Source organism: Phacochoerus africanus, chromosome 5 (assembly GCF_016906955.1).
Source record: "Phacochoerus africanus isolate WHEZ1 chromosome 5, ROS_Pafr_v1, whole genome shotgun sequence".
Lineage (NCBI taxonomy): Eukaryota > Metazoa > Chordata > Mammalia > Artiodactyla > Suidae > Phacochoerus > Phacochoerus africanus.
Window position 1 is genome coordinate 99261136 of NC_062548.1, and position 12909 is coordinate 99274044.

Sequence of the window (12909 nt, forward strand, 5' to 3'; positions counted from 1 at the left end):
TCTGACATCAAGGAAAATGCCAAAGGCTTAGCTCAGGAAAGGAGAATCTAAGCATGGTGGAGATGCAGGTAAAGAAAGAATGTCTCCTAGAAGAGGGGTTGAGCGGGGGAGGTTGGGACTGGGCCTTTGGCAGGGGTGGGGTCTCCAGCCCATTGTCTCTTCCCAGGACGGTCACTCTTCACTCCCATATGAAATGTGGAAGCCACTGTCTAATTGCTATACAGGAAGGCAGAATTACAACTCGCTAACACTCCAGGGGTAAGTGAAATCCAAGAGCTCCAAGAAGAACTACTTCAATCCCACTCGGTTCTATTACAACCCTCTACCTTTTTTTTTTTTTTTTTGCTTTTAGGGGCCAAATCTGTGGCGTATGGAGATTCCCAGGCTAGAGGCTGTATTGGAGCTGCAGCTGCCAGCCTACACCACAACTCACAGCAACTTCGGATCCTTGACCCACTGAGCAAGGCCAGGGATCAAACCCGCATCCTCATGGATACTAATCGGGTTCTTTATGGCTGAGCCATGATGGGAATGCCTGTTATAACCCTTACAACTTTCCCCCACAGTCATCGGGGCCCAAGACTGAGGGATGGGAAGCAGCTTGGGTCCCTTAGTACCTGAGAGCAGGCAGAAATGAAATGCCCTTCCATGACCACCCAAAGCCCACGTGAAGCCGTCCTGTCTCCATGGAAACCTTCTATGCCTTCCCTGCATGGCAACCCAATGTTCTGAAAGGTGTGCTCCGTGTTCCTAATTATTGCCCTTTCAGTAGCCAACAGGAGTTTTTCTTCCTGGCCATTCTGGGCCAAATGCGTATCTACTTTCAATGAACATGAGCTACAGTAACCCAAGGCCTCGCTTGGTATATCTTGGCCCTTCACGTCTAAAGATGAGGCTACCTCTGTCACAAAATCCTACAGATACACGTGTGCCCCTCATTCCATGCGGCCTGACTTTCTGTTGGCCTTGTTTCCACACTTCTCTCTTTCCAACTTTAAGAACACATTATAGTTATGGGTTATATAGTGCTTTTCTCTCCCAAACTACCAATTGAAGTAACACCGATAACACACATAGATTACATTTATGTGCCTGATGTGTGGATTTGCAATGTTAGTTATTTTGCATTATACATATATATATCTAACCTCCCTGAGTAGAACAGGAACTCCTGGAGTGAAAGGAAGGAACTCACCACTCCCTCTATCTTCCTTGGCCCCAATATCATCTGGAGGTTGAGGCCTTCTAAAATGGACGAGCATATGCTCACTCAGGGAGCCTTTCAAACCTGTTCCTGCCGCTGAACCCCAGCATGGAGGACGTGTTGGGGAGGAGCCTGCAGCAGCGACAATGACAGCCAGTCGTCTCGATCACACTGCCCGGCTGACTCCCTTCACAGAAACTACAACTAAGCTTGGCTGCAGAGGGGAGGGCTGCAGTGGTGCCCAGGCCTGGAAATCAGCAGCCAGTGTGCCCTTCAGTGAATAAGCAAACTCTGTGATTGCTTTTTGGCGAGCTCCTGGCTTACTTTAGCCAGGCACCAGGGCCTGACAACTGAATGTCCTTGTGGATGCAGTCATGGCCACCCAAGACTTCCCAGGAAGACAGGAGCCAGCCCCCAAGATACTGGGAGAAGGGAGCAGGACTCAGACAGGTGGTCCCAGCATCTGGCCTGGTTCGCTACACAGCTGGCGGAAATATGAGGGCCACATAGCTAGGTTATCCATGCCATCTTCTCCAGGGAGGAATAGGAAAGAGGTTCTGAAATCAAACAGACCTGAAGTTAAACCCAGCTCTGAGGAGCTGGGGTCATAGCACATCATTTATCTTCCTGGAGTGTCACTTTCCTCCCAGGAAAGATGTGCAGATGCATGAGATTATACACACACAATATCTGGCACACACCTCTTGCACAGTGGATGTGGGTGCTCATCTGCTTTATTCTGCTTTCTTTCTTTTTTTTTTTTTTAGGGCCGCACCCATGGCATATGGAGGTTCCCAGGCTAGGGGTCCAATCGGAGCTACAGCTGCCGGCCTACACCACAGCCACAGCCAGATCCCAGCCGCGTCTGCAACCTGAACTACAGCTCATGGCAGCGCCGGATCCTTAACCCACTAAGCAAGGCCAAGGATTGAACCTGCGTCCTCATGGATGCTAGTGAGATTTGTTTCTGCTGAGCCACGGTGAGAACTTCTTTCTTTTCTTCTCCTGTTTCTATGACCATGTGAAGTGTTGATTTATCTCAAAAAAATATAATTGCTTTCTCCTAACATAAAACACTTGAGGGGAATCCTTATCTTGGGAGCAAAATATCAAGTACTAGTCATGAATTCCTCACTAACCTGATATGTGATTTCATTCATTCATCAAACATTTATTAAAGTACCTACTACCCGCCAGGCATGGTTCTAGATGCTTGGGATGCATCTGTGAACAGAAGAGGGAAAGAAAGTGCTGCCCTTGGAGAGTCTACATGCTAACAGTAAAGAAAGTAATTTGGGAATTCCGGTCATGGCACGGCGGAAACGAATCCTGCTAGTGACCATGAGGTTGCGGGTTCGATCCCTGGCCTCACTCAGTGGGTTAAGGATCCGGAGTTGCAGTTGCCGTGAGCTGTGGCGTAGGTCACAGACGTGGCTCAGATCCTGCATTGCTGTGGCTCTGGCGTAGGCCAGCAGCTATAGCTCCGACTGGACCCCTAGCCTGGGAACCTCCATATCCCGCGGGTACGGCCCTAAAAAGCAAAAAGAAAAAAGAAAGAAAGAAAATTGTATGATACTTTGGAATGTGCTAAGTACCCTGGACAGGAGAATAGATAGAACAGGGTAAGGAAGATCTGGATGGGGAAAGAGGTGGTGGTTTTAAGTTGGGGAAATCAGGGCTGCCTCATTGCTGGGTCACGGGAGCAAAGACTTGAAGGGACAGGTTCCAACATCAGAAGTGATCCAGGCAAACCACGGGCAGAGGGCATAGGGAGAAGTGGAGAGACCAGTTAGGAGGCCATGGCAGTCATCCTGGCAGGAGACAGCGGAGACTCAGAACAGGGTAGTGGACACGCAAAGGGGGGTGTCAAGAGTCTGGATTTTTTTCCTTCTTTGACGCTCAACTTCCCAATCTGTATGAGTCTCAGCACCCCCTTTCCACTTTCCAGGGAGCTATAAAAATAAGTGGAAAACAACCATATGGACATGCTTAGGATGACTTCAATTTAAAAATGACACTGAAAACTCATGGGGGGATGGATTCATTCTTGCACGAAGCTTGAGGATGAGGCTGGGGGTTCCCCATGGGAGTCCATCTTTCATGTGTCTGCACACACACACACACACACACACACACACTCAAAATAGGAAGACAGCACCTCCTGGACCAAAGCAGCCCTGCCAGGAGACCTGCTAGGACACTTTTAGCCACATGACCATGCGTGACTTATTTAATGTCCACGAGGCTTCGTTCCTCCTGAGCAAACAGGATAAAACATGGACAGATGAGGTTTGGGGGACAATGACAAGAACAAATGTGGGTAAAGCGCTTGGCACCTAGTACAGTCTCAATACACCTGAGTGCCTCCCTTACTGCGCATGCCCCTTAGAAATCAACCCCACCCTGGGAGGGGAAAGCCGCGGGTCCTCCAGAATGGAGACGAATCCACTGGTAAATAACTGGGAAGCAGCTACACTGCTCTTATCATTTTACTGTCCTGTTCACTGTGATTAAAAACAACTGCCTTCACCACATCCTGGTGAACCGTGTCACCGAAGCTCCCTCGGGTCAACGTGATACCCTGGACTCGGAGGCGGCCTCGGGAACGGGAGAGACAGGGCCGGGGCTCAGGAGCATGCAGGGAAGGGTGTGCTGGCTCTGAGGATGCAGCCTGGACAGGCCTCTCTGGGAGGGGGTCAACGTCAGGGTGACCAGGCATCTGTCAGGAGGCAGGGATGGAGGGAAGATGGTTCCCAAGGCCAAGGCCTGTCTGTCTGCCCAGTCTGTGGCTTCATAACACCAGCCTTCCCCCCAGGTTCCTCCTCTCCTAGCCCTGCTCTGAAGAGTCACACGACAAGCCACACTTGACTCCTGACATTCAGTGCTCCCCAGGGCAGATGACCACGTGGGAGGAGAAGGAGGTGCAGGGTGCTTTGGCACAATGGAAAGAAGGCAGGAGAGGGAGTTTCCATCATGGCTCAGCAGTAACGCACCCGACTAGTAACCATGAAGCCATAGGTTCGATCCCTGGCCTCGCTCAGCGGGATAAGGATCCGGTGTTGCCATGAGCTGCGGTGTAGGTCACAGATGTGGTTCAGATCCCACCTTGCTGTGGCTGTGGCGTAGGCCAGCAGCTGCAGCTCTGATTCGACCCCTAGCTTGGGAACCTCCATATGCCGTGGGTGCGGCCCCCAAAAAACAGACAAAAAAGAAAGAAGACAGGAGAGGTGGGGAGGAAAGGGATTCGGTGAACAGAAAGAAGACGCAGCACTCAATCCCCAAATCTGTGCTGAGGTGGCCTTTGCAGACCCTACCAGAATTCTGTCTGGTCGGTTCTGTTCCTAACTCAGTTCCATACACATTTAGAGAGACCCTCTGCAGCAGGAGGCTGGAAGCTGCAGGTGGCTGGGTGAGCCACCCTGCCAGGCCAGTGTCGCAAAGAGGGGAGGCCTGGAGGTGGTGAGCCAGTCTCACGCCCTGACCGTAGGGTGGTCAGCCGAGGGCACCCCAGCAGGCTGGCCCTGGAGCTCCCAAGTTGACCCATCCCTGGCTTTCTCCAGCCCCCTGCTCCTCTGAGAGAGGCCTCATCAACTAAGGCAGCACAGGCAGGGGGCCCCCAGATGAGCAGCAGCAGCAGGAGGGGAGGGCGGGGGGCCCAGCAGGGAGTTTCTATTTCTAACCTGATGTGGCAGTCAGTGGCAGCTGCAGGATGACAGCGGCAGACAGCTCTGACTAGTGAGCAGCTTGCTCAATGGGGATGGCGCTAAGGACCCAGCCCACAAGGTGGAGAGCCTCAGGCCTCCCGCCCCAGTGTACCTTTTCCCGGGGGGGTGGCAGCTTTGGGTATAACAGCCCCAAGAGCCACTGAACGCTCCCAGCAGGGTGGGCAGGCTTGGGGAAGCCAGGGGCAAAAGAGCTGAGAAATTGGCCCCAGGCTGCCATGGGGCAAATGGGGGCTCAGCAAGCTGAGTCTCTTCCCCATCATGTTGGAAGCATCATCATCCCCAAGGCCAAGGCCTTTGCCTCTTTGGAGACATCCCTCCCCTAAAATTCTAAAACGATGGTGTCCAGAGGTGTCCGAACAGTCAGTTCCTTCACGTCATCTTACAGATGAGAAAAAAGAAGCCCACGGTAAGAACTAGGGAATAAAGCATCAGGAAGAGTGGGCTTGAATCCAATTCTGCTTCCATGAGCTTCCATTTCCTTATCCACAGAAGGAAGGTAAAGACAGCGCCCCCGTCACACAGCCACTGTGAAGGTCAGACGAGTTGCGTCTGTAATGTTCTACGCGGTCTGGGCGCGATGAGCAGTGACTCTTGCTCCTTTTATCACTGTCATCTTCTCCCAAGCCACACAGCTGGCCAGAGGCAAGCCTGGGTGTGGGTCTCCTTCCCCCGACCCCACTCCCACCTTGCCCCCCCTGCTCCTGCAGCCTGGGTGCCCTTCTCCTGGGGGCAGTGACATAGCTGCTCTGCTATCACCGAAGGGCAGCTTTGGAAGGTGATGGGATCCAAGGCAGTTTCTTGGACTTACAGCCAAGAAAGACAACCCCTTCCAGGGGCCATGCCACCAGTGCCCAAGGAAACTCAAAGGGGAAGGGACAGAGGAGGCAGGAGGAGACCACTGGGCAGAGCTCTTGCTTCTTGGGAACGACAAAGCTCCCAGCTTTCAGAAAGCCTTTATATCCAGCCCAGTCATCTCAGCAGCCACCTGCTATCACCACTCCATCCAAGCCAGCTCGATCCTGAACACCTAGCAAATAGGGAATTCTACAGTCTGTGCCTAGGGCAGGCGGCCCTCTTGGGTGTGGCGGTGGCGCTGCCCACTTTACTTTGCTCCAGCGCCCAACCCAGAGAGTGGGAGGAGCCCCATTCTCCAGCTCAAGTTCCTCCCCTCCGAGACACCCTCCCTGGCCTTCTTCTCCACTCAGCATTGTTCCTCAGAACCCACAGATTGGTCCTGAATGGTGCCCACCACACGGCACATGCTCCACTCATGTTTCTTAATCAGCAACCTTTTGCTACAGTACCAAGTGCTACCAAGTGTGTTGGTCCAGCATGTGCTGCAAGCTTAGTGAGGGAAGAGCCTGTCTCTCCTCTATCTCAAGTGTCCCCAGAGGGTCCAGGGCCAGCCAGGCAGGGTGACCAAGAGATGATCAACAGCTTGCTTCTTTCTTGCTTTCTTTCTTTCTTTCTTTCTTTCTTTCTTTCTTTCTTTCTTTCTTTCTTTCTTTCTTTCTTTCTCTCTCTCTTTCTTTCCTTTTGCTTTTTAGGGCCGCACCTGCAGCGTATGGAGGTTCCCAGGCTAGGGGTTGAATCGGAGCTACAGCTGCTGATCCACGCCACAGCCACAGCAACATCAGATCTGAGCGGTGTCTTCGACCTACACCACAGGTCATAGCAACACCAGAACCTCGACCCACTGAGTGAGGCCAGGGATCAAACCTGCATCCTCATGGATACTAGTCAGATTCGTTAACTGCTGAGCCACAACGAGAACTCCAACGAACTTTTTTTTTTTTTTTAACTGATGCATGAAAGTGATCCAGAAATAACAGGCAAGTGAATGGAATCTGCATCGACTGGGGGATACGTCTATCGAATTTCCTTCTCTCTGTGATCCTTGGAGGCAGACAGGAGAATATCACTCACCAGGTCCTAACACTCCCTCCATTCCACGGCCTCCCTTTTCTCTGTCCCAGGACTCCCTCTGTTTCCCTCCCTCTTTCAGTTACTTTTCCTGCCTTTGTTTTTCCTTTGCCCTCCAGCTTTACGCACGAGCACTAAGTGAGGCACCCACACGCCTGGGTGCTCATTTTGATGCCACTCCACGATCTGCTTAACCTGGTTGAAGGAGACCACTTGTTCTCTCTGGGCCTCAGTTTCCCCTTCTGTCAAATGGAGACACATTTCTAAGACCTCCTGGGAGAATGGAATGATACGAGGAGGGGTTGCTCTTCCTTTCGGGCCCCTTCCATCGCCCCCAGTGTGTTATCTGAGGTGGGGGCAGTGGTACTGATGGAGCATCTCAGCCAGGCAGCTGGACCTACACGCATGGTTCTAGCTCCACGCTCTTCCTCTCCGCCCTCAGCAGCTGGTGTGAGCTTTGGGACCCTGGGAAAAGGTTTCCAGCAGAGGCAGAAACGGGCTGGGAGCAGCTGGAGAGGAAGGGGTACAGCCTGCCCGCCCCTGGTGGTGGGCAGCTCCCCCCGACACCCACTTCCAGAGTCACCCCAATAGAACCACCCCACTTCCCTTGTGTCTCAGGCACATGCAAAACCGGAACGAAAGTTCTGAGAAAAAAACAAAGGAGGAGGAAGGGGAAGATGGCCAGGATTCAGTCCACGTCACAGAGGGCGGCCCTCAGAAGGAGGAGTAACCTGGGCAGCGGAGCACACGCAGCGTCGTGTTCCTGCCTCAGGGGAGCCAGCGGCCGCAGGGAGAGGTCAACCCGGGGCCGCCAGGTTCCCCATCTCCGCCTGCTCGCTGGGCAGGGAGGCGGCAGCATCGGGGAGAAGCAACCTCTCATTTGCTGTCTGCGAGACTCTTCCCCGGCCCACTGTGAGCAGCGGCATCTGCCAGGAAAAGGATCTGCTTAATGCAAGCCCTATATAAACAGACCCTGCTTGTTCCTTTTTGCTTTGCCTTCTTCCTGAGTCCTTCCCTTTGTTTTCCCTTTAGCTTCCAAATCTTCTAGGTCATCTCCGTCTTGGCCAACACAGAACAAGAGAGCACGTCAGCCCCGGAGAAAGCTGCAATGCCCACGCACTCCCACCCCCACGCTCCCTATTCTCCAGTGGGCCCCCCTATACACTGCAGCGGCCCCTCAGCATCCCTGAACTTGGGGCTGGCCTGATCCAGTCCCGGGGTACTCCAGAGAGAAGAGGATGCTTGGAGAGAATGGTACAGTGGTTTCTAAAAGCCCATTCCTCATGCAGCCAAACTGGCCAGCCTAAACAATGACCCAACTTAAATATTTTCCACCCACATTAATCAGCTCAATAATTCCTTAATGACTTCCTAAGAAAAGTGTAAAAAAAAAAAAAAGCCCTTGTTTGTTTTGATTTGGTTGGTCTTTTTCACCCGTGGTTAAGGATTTCATTGTCTCCTCATGGCAAGAAGCAGCCTGGATTTTTAGGAAGGAAGAAAATAATCTGCTACGGATGGGGCCGGTCCTGATGACCACAGGTCAGGCGGGAGGGTGCGGTTGGAGGGCTGGCATCTCGGTCCCTGGGCTTCTCACTGTCTCCGTTTCATCATCCACCTATGAGTAAAGATAACCATAACCGCCGCCTGCCTAAATCATAGGGTGTTTTTGTGGGCTTGGCGGCAGGACCGTGGCTATGCCAGCCTGGTCTTCCTGTGAAGGTATGAAGCTAAAGAGCTCCTCAGGCTGCTGGAAAAACAGAAATTCCGACTCCTGCCAGCCCCAGCAGCATTGCAGAAAGGATGCCATACACCTGACGTCTCAGAATAGAACTCCGACGCTACGACCGACAGAACTGTGAGTAGAACTCAAACACCACCATCTTCACAAATGGAAAAAGGCTGGGGCAATATGCCTTCTTGGGAAACAGAAGTGTGACACCATGTCCCTAAAATAAAAAAAGCCACAGCTGAGGTTGTGTTTTCCAGACAGAGGAAGCAGGATTTCCACCTTCTCGATGCATCTGGATAGTAATTCCAGCTCATGCCTGACTGCTTGGTGCTTCACCCCAGGACACAGAAGCAACTCCACGGAGGAGGAGGGCAGCAGTGGTCCCTGAGAGCGGGTTAGAGCTCACCCCCAAGTCAGTGCCCGGTGTCCCCGATACAAGAACTGTCCTAGGAGAGGGGCTAAGTGAACCGTGAGCACAAGGGAAGGAGGAAGATCCATCGCCCTACCTCTGTTTACAGAGTTGCAAATCCTTGGTGGCGATCACGTGGGAAGGTTTACCTGGGTGTCCGGGAATGAGGACGTGCCCAAGTGACTGAGTATGGGACAGAGCATGCCTGCTGCACCCCGACAAGAGCAAGGAACCATGGAGATCAGACTTGGGTACAGGCTTCTGTCCTTCTGTGCCTCCCCTCCTCCTTCTACGGTTTTATCCAGCGCGCTGGAATCTGAAGGTCTGGTGACAAGTACGCACAACAAAGGCTAATCATCCACAGGTTAATCGATACCTGATGGATCCCCAACCCCAGGTACGACCCCCAACTAGTGACGCACATGAAAATACGTGAGCACAGAATACAAATTTCATGCTAAAGGCAAATTGGCTTCAGCCCAGAGAAGAGAAACTAACTTACAACTCAGGAAGCAGAATCCTTCCACAATTCTGCACCACAGATTAAACAAACTTAATGTCAGCGAGCAATAAACTATGGTCTCTAGAGGGGGGAAAAAAAGTGGGTTTTTTTTGTTTTAGTTTTTGTTTTTTACTTTGTTGGGGCCCTAGATCCTGCTCAGATGCCACATCACTTACACAGGGGCTACTCGCCAGCCAATGGGCGCGATTATGTGCACACGCGATACTTAGATACACACACTCAACCCCGCACACGTGTGTGCAGATACACACGCATATATGCTTGTATGTGTGTATGCGGGTACCCACATAAACATATACACAAATGCAGATGGACACACACACACACACACACACACACACACACACACGCCTTTCAGTCAAGCCAAAGGGGAGTCAGTATGACTATGCAGCCATAAAACCTAACAGAGGGGGTGGAAGAGAAAATGGCAGCTAAAAAGTACCCGGGAGGAGGAAGGAGAAAAAAGCTCCCTGAAACGCAGCTTGACTCACAGTTTTGAAGGTGCGAGGTGGGCGAGGATGAAAAGACCTTCGTCAAGAGCGACAAAGGAAGTCCGCGCCACAGTTAGGCCTTGCTGGCTCCCACACAGAACAAACCCAGCCAGACTCCAGATGATTAAAAATGAGCTAATCTGATTAGGGCATTTTAAATGTGGAAGGATTGCCCAGTTTCTTGCCCCACAGCTCTGCTGCCAAAATTGCCCACAATCTGCTAAATGCTGAAACCAGAGTTTGACCAGATGAATGAGCCCACAGGAAACCCATCAGATGATAGATTAATATCAGTGGTCAAGCCCCATCCTTGCAATGTGGACATATAAAGATGTCCAGCCAGTGCCCGGCCCACCAATAACCGATGGCTATGTGGACACACACCATTTGGACATAAGAAACAGTGTCTATGGGCATGAAATGTGTGTTAAACTTTGTAGTAAAGCCCATAATTGCTGCAGACGTTCAGAGAAGAGACAGAGAACTAGAGGTGAGGGTAGGCTTCTCTTCATCTGGCTTGTGAAGAACACAGAAGATTTGGGTAGAGAGAGGAAGACAGCAGTGGCTCAATATCCCTTCTCCTGCCCATCTGTTTGGTCCATGACTCGGGTGGGGCTCCTGGTAAGAAGGAAAAGAATTATCTACTATTATCTCCCAAGCCTGACCGACCCCTCCAAAGCCTCCCTGTGCTCCTATCCTTCTGGCCAACTCTCAGTTGCTTAAGCTTTTGTGGAAAGAAAATAAGAAAGGAAATGCCAAAATGTCTCATTTCCCAACCAGATTGGAGAGCCCCATGAAGGAAGGGACCCAGCTAATGAAATGCAACATGGTTGCTTCCCCACGGGACTCACGCATAGACCATGTCATTTGGAGTTAATCAGAGGTCACTGCAGAAAATTAGAGCCAGGCTGGGACCAAGGAGAAAAGCACTCCCACAAGGTACATTTAGCAATGTCATGGCTTTTGGAGGTCCAGTCTTTGTTTCGACTTTTTTCTACTAACGGAATTGTCAAAGGTCTCCAGAGGTGGTTTCCACCCCTCGGACAACACCCGAGTGAAGGCGTGTGAAGAGCTCAGCACCCCAAGCATTCCTTCTCCAGATCCCAGACATCTGGGTTTGGGTAACTATCCACAGGGCTTGGCCAGTGTCTTTGCTTCTCACCAGGGCACTGGCACTGCTGCCCAGGAATAGCTCCTCTCCAGAAAGCTTCTGGAGGCTCAGCACTTAGCTCTTCTACTTGGTATCAGGCTAAATGGTGCACTTTGGGTTATTTCTGCATGAATCCACTATTCCCACAAATGCTTCCTATCCCTCTCTGTTTCTAGTTCACCATGTTCTGGGAGGCAAACACCTGTGAGAGCAGGAAGGGTGGGATAAGCGATGGTCCTAACTCCCCAGATAAAGCCTTAAGGCTTCCTCCATCCCATAAGGAACCATCCAATAAGGAATGAAACTCACAGATCCTTCCCTGAGGGCACCCATGCCAGGGTGGCCAGCAAGTCAGTAGAACTCCCGCTGAGGGTGAAGGCACATTCTTTGATCCTGAGTGGAACCTGAGGGCAATGATTAGAGAAGAAGTATGCTCCAATAGTTTGAGTGTCTTGGATGTAAAATTCTTTTGCGCCTATGGCCCTCCGTACCTCAAAGACACCAGAGTCTTCCTGTATAAACTCTCTCCGTAATATGAACGTGGTTGATGACATACTCTCTTTCTACATAAAAGCCCTCAGAATGAGAAGAGGAAGGAAAATCAAGACTTCAGACAGGGAGTTCCTGTCATGGCTCAGCAGTAATGAACCCGACTAGTATCCAAGAGGACTCAGGTTCAATCCCTGCTCTCGCTCAGTGGATTAAGAATCCAGCGTTGGCCATGAGCTGTTGGATCTGGCATTGCTGTGGCTGTGGCACAGCCGGCAGCTGCAGCTCTGATTCAACCCCTAGCCTGGGAACTTCCATATGCCATGGGTGCAGCCCTAAAAAGACAAAAACAAACAAACTTCAGATAAGCACAAGGGTGCTGAGATGATACATATTCCGACATCAACCCTCTTCTCAAATCTGAAAGTGCTTAAAATTGCTCATTAAGAGGCTGACTTAAAGGTGGGCAATGTTGTACAGACATTTTACTTCCCTGATCCCTTTTTTTTTTTTTTTTTTTTAATCTCTTGTAGGACCGCACCTCCAGCACATGGAGGTTCCCAGGCTAGCGGTCGAATGGCAGCTGTGGCCACCAGCCTATGCCAGAGCCACAGCAACGCAGGATCCAGGCCCCGTCTGCAACCTATACCACAGCTCACGGCAATGCCGGATCCTTAACCCACTGAGCAAGGCCAGGGATCGAACCTGCAACCTCATGGTTCCTAGTCAGATTTGTTAACCACTGAGCCACGACGGGAACTCCTCCCTGATCCCTTTTTAAAACAATTACAGAGTGCATCAGTGCATTGAATGAGGAGGGCTAATTCCTCTGCAGCCCCCTTCCAGAAGGAGAGGATTTGAGAAAACTGTCATTTCCATCTTATTATTGTAATTATTTGTACAGAACCAAGCAAAGCGTGCATCTCCATGGAAAGCAAGCATGAAGACCAAAGGACGACAGGGCCCTGCCATTTTCCTAAGTTGACTCACCAGAAGTCAGACTTTTTCTTTTGTCCCACCACTAGGAACTTGAGTGTAAGTGGAAGGGGCACCTAAGCCCAGTATGACATAAGAGGTTCAGGATATGCTATGCACCCTAACAAAAAACCCCCTTCCACGAGCCCCGCCTAGGGTCTACACTCCACCACTGAGATTCTTTATCAGGAGCTAAACAGTTACACCCAAGGCCCTTTTTTTTGGGTGGTTTGTTCATCAAACTTCTCTCACCACCTCTTCTTTAAAAATTAATTTGTAAACTGACGCTCT

The 12909-nt window shown here is 51.2% G+C and overlaps 1 protein-coding gene across 1 annotated transcript in view; it reads right to left on the reverse strand.

Moving 5' to 3' along the window:
• The window catches only part of PRKCE (protein kinase C epsilon), a 514416-nt gene that overhangs the window by 386332 nt on the left and 115175 nt on the right, over positions 1 to 12909 (reverse strand). The gene's annotated exons all lie outside the window — the stretch shown is intronic.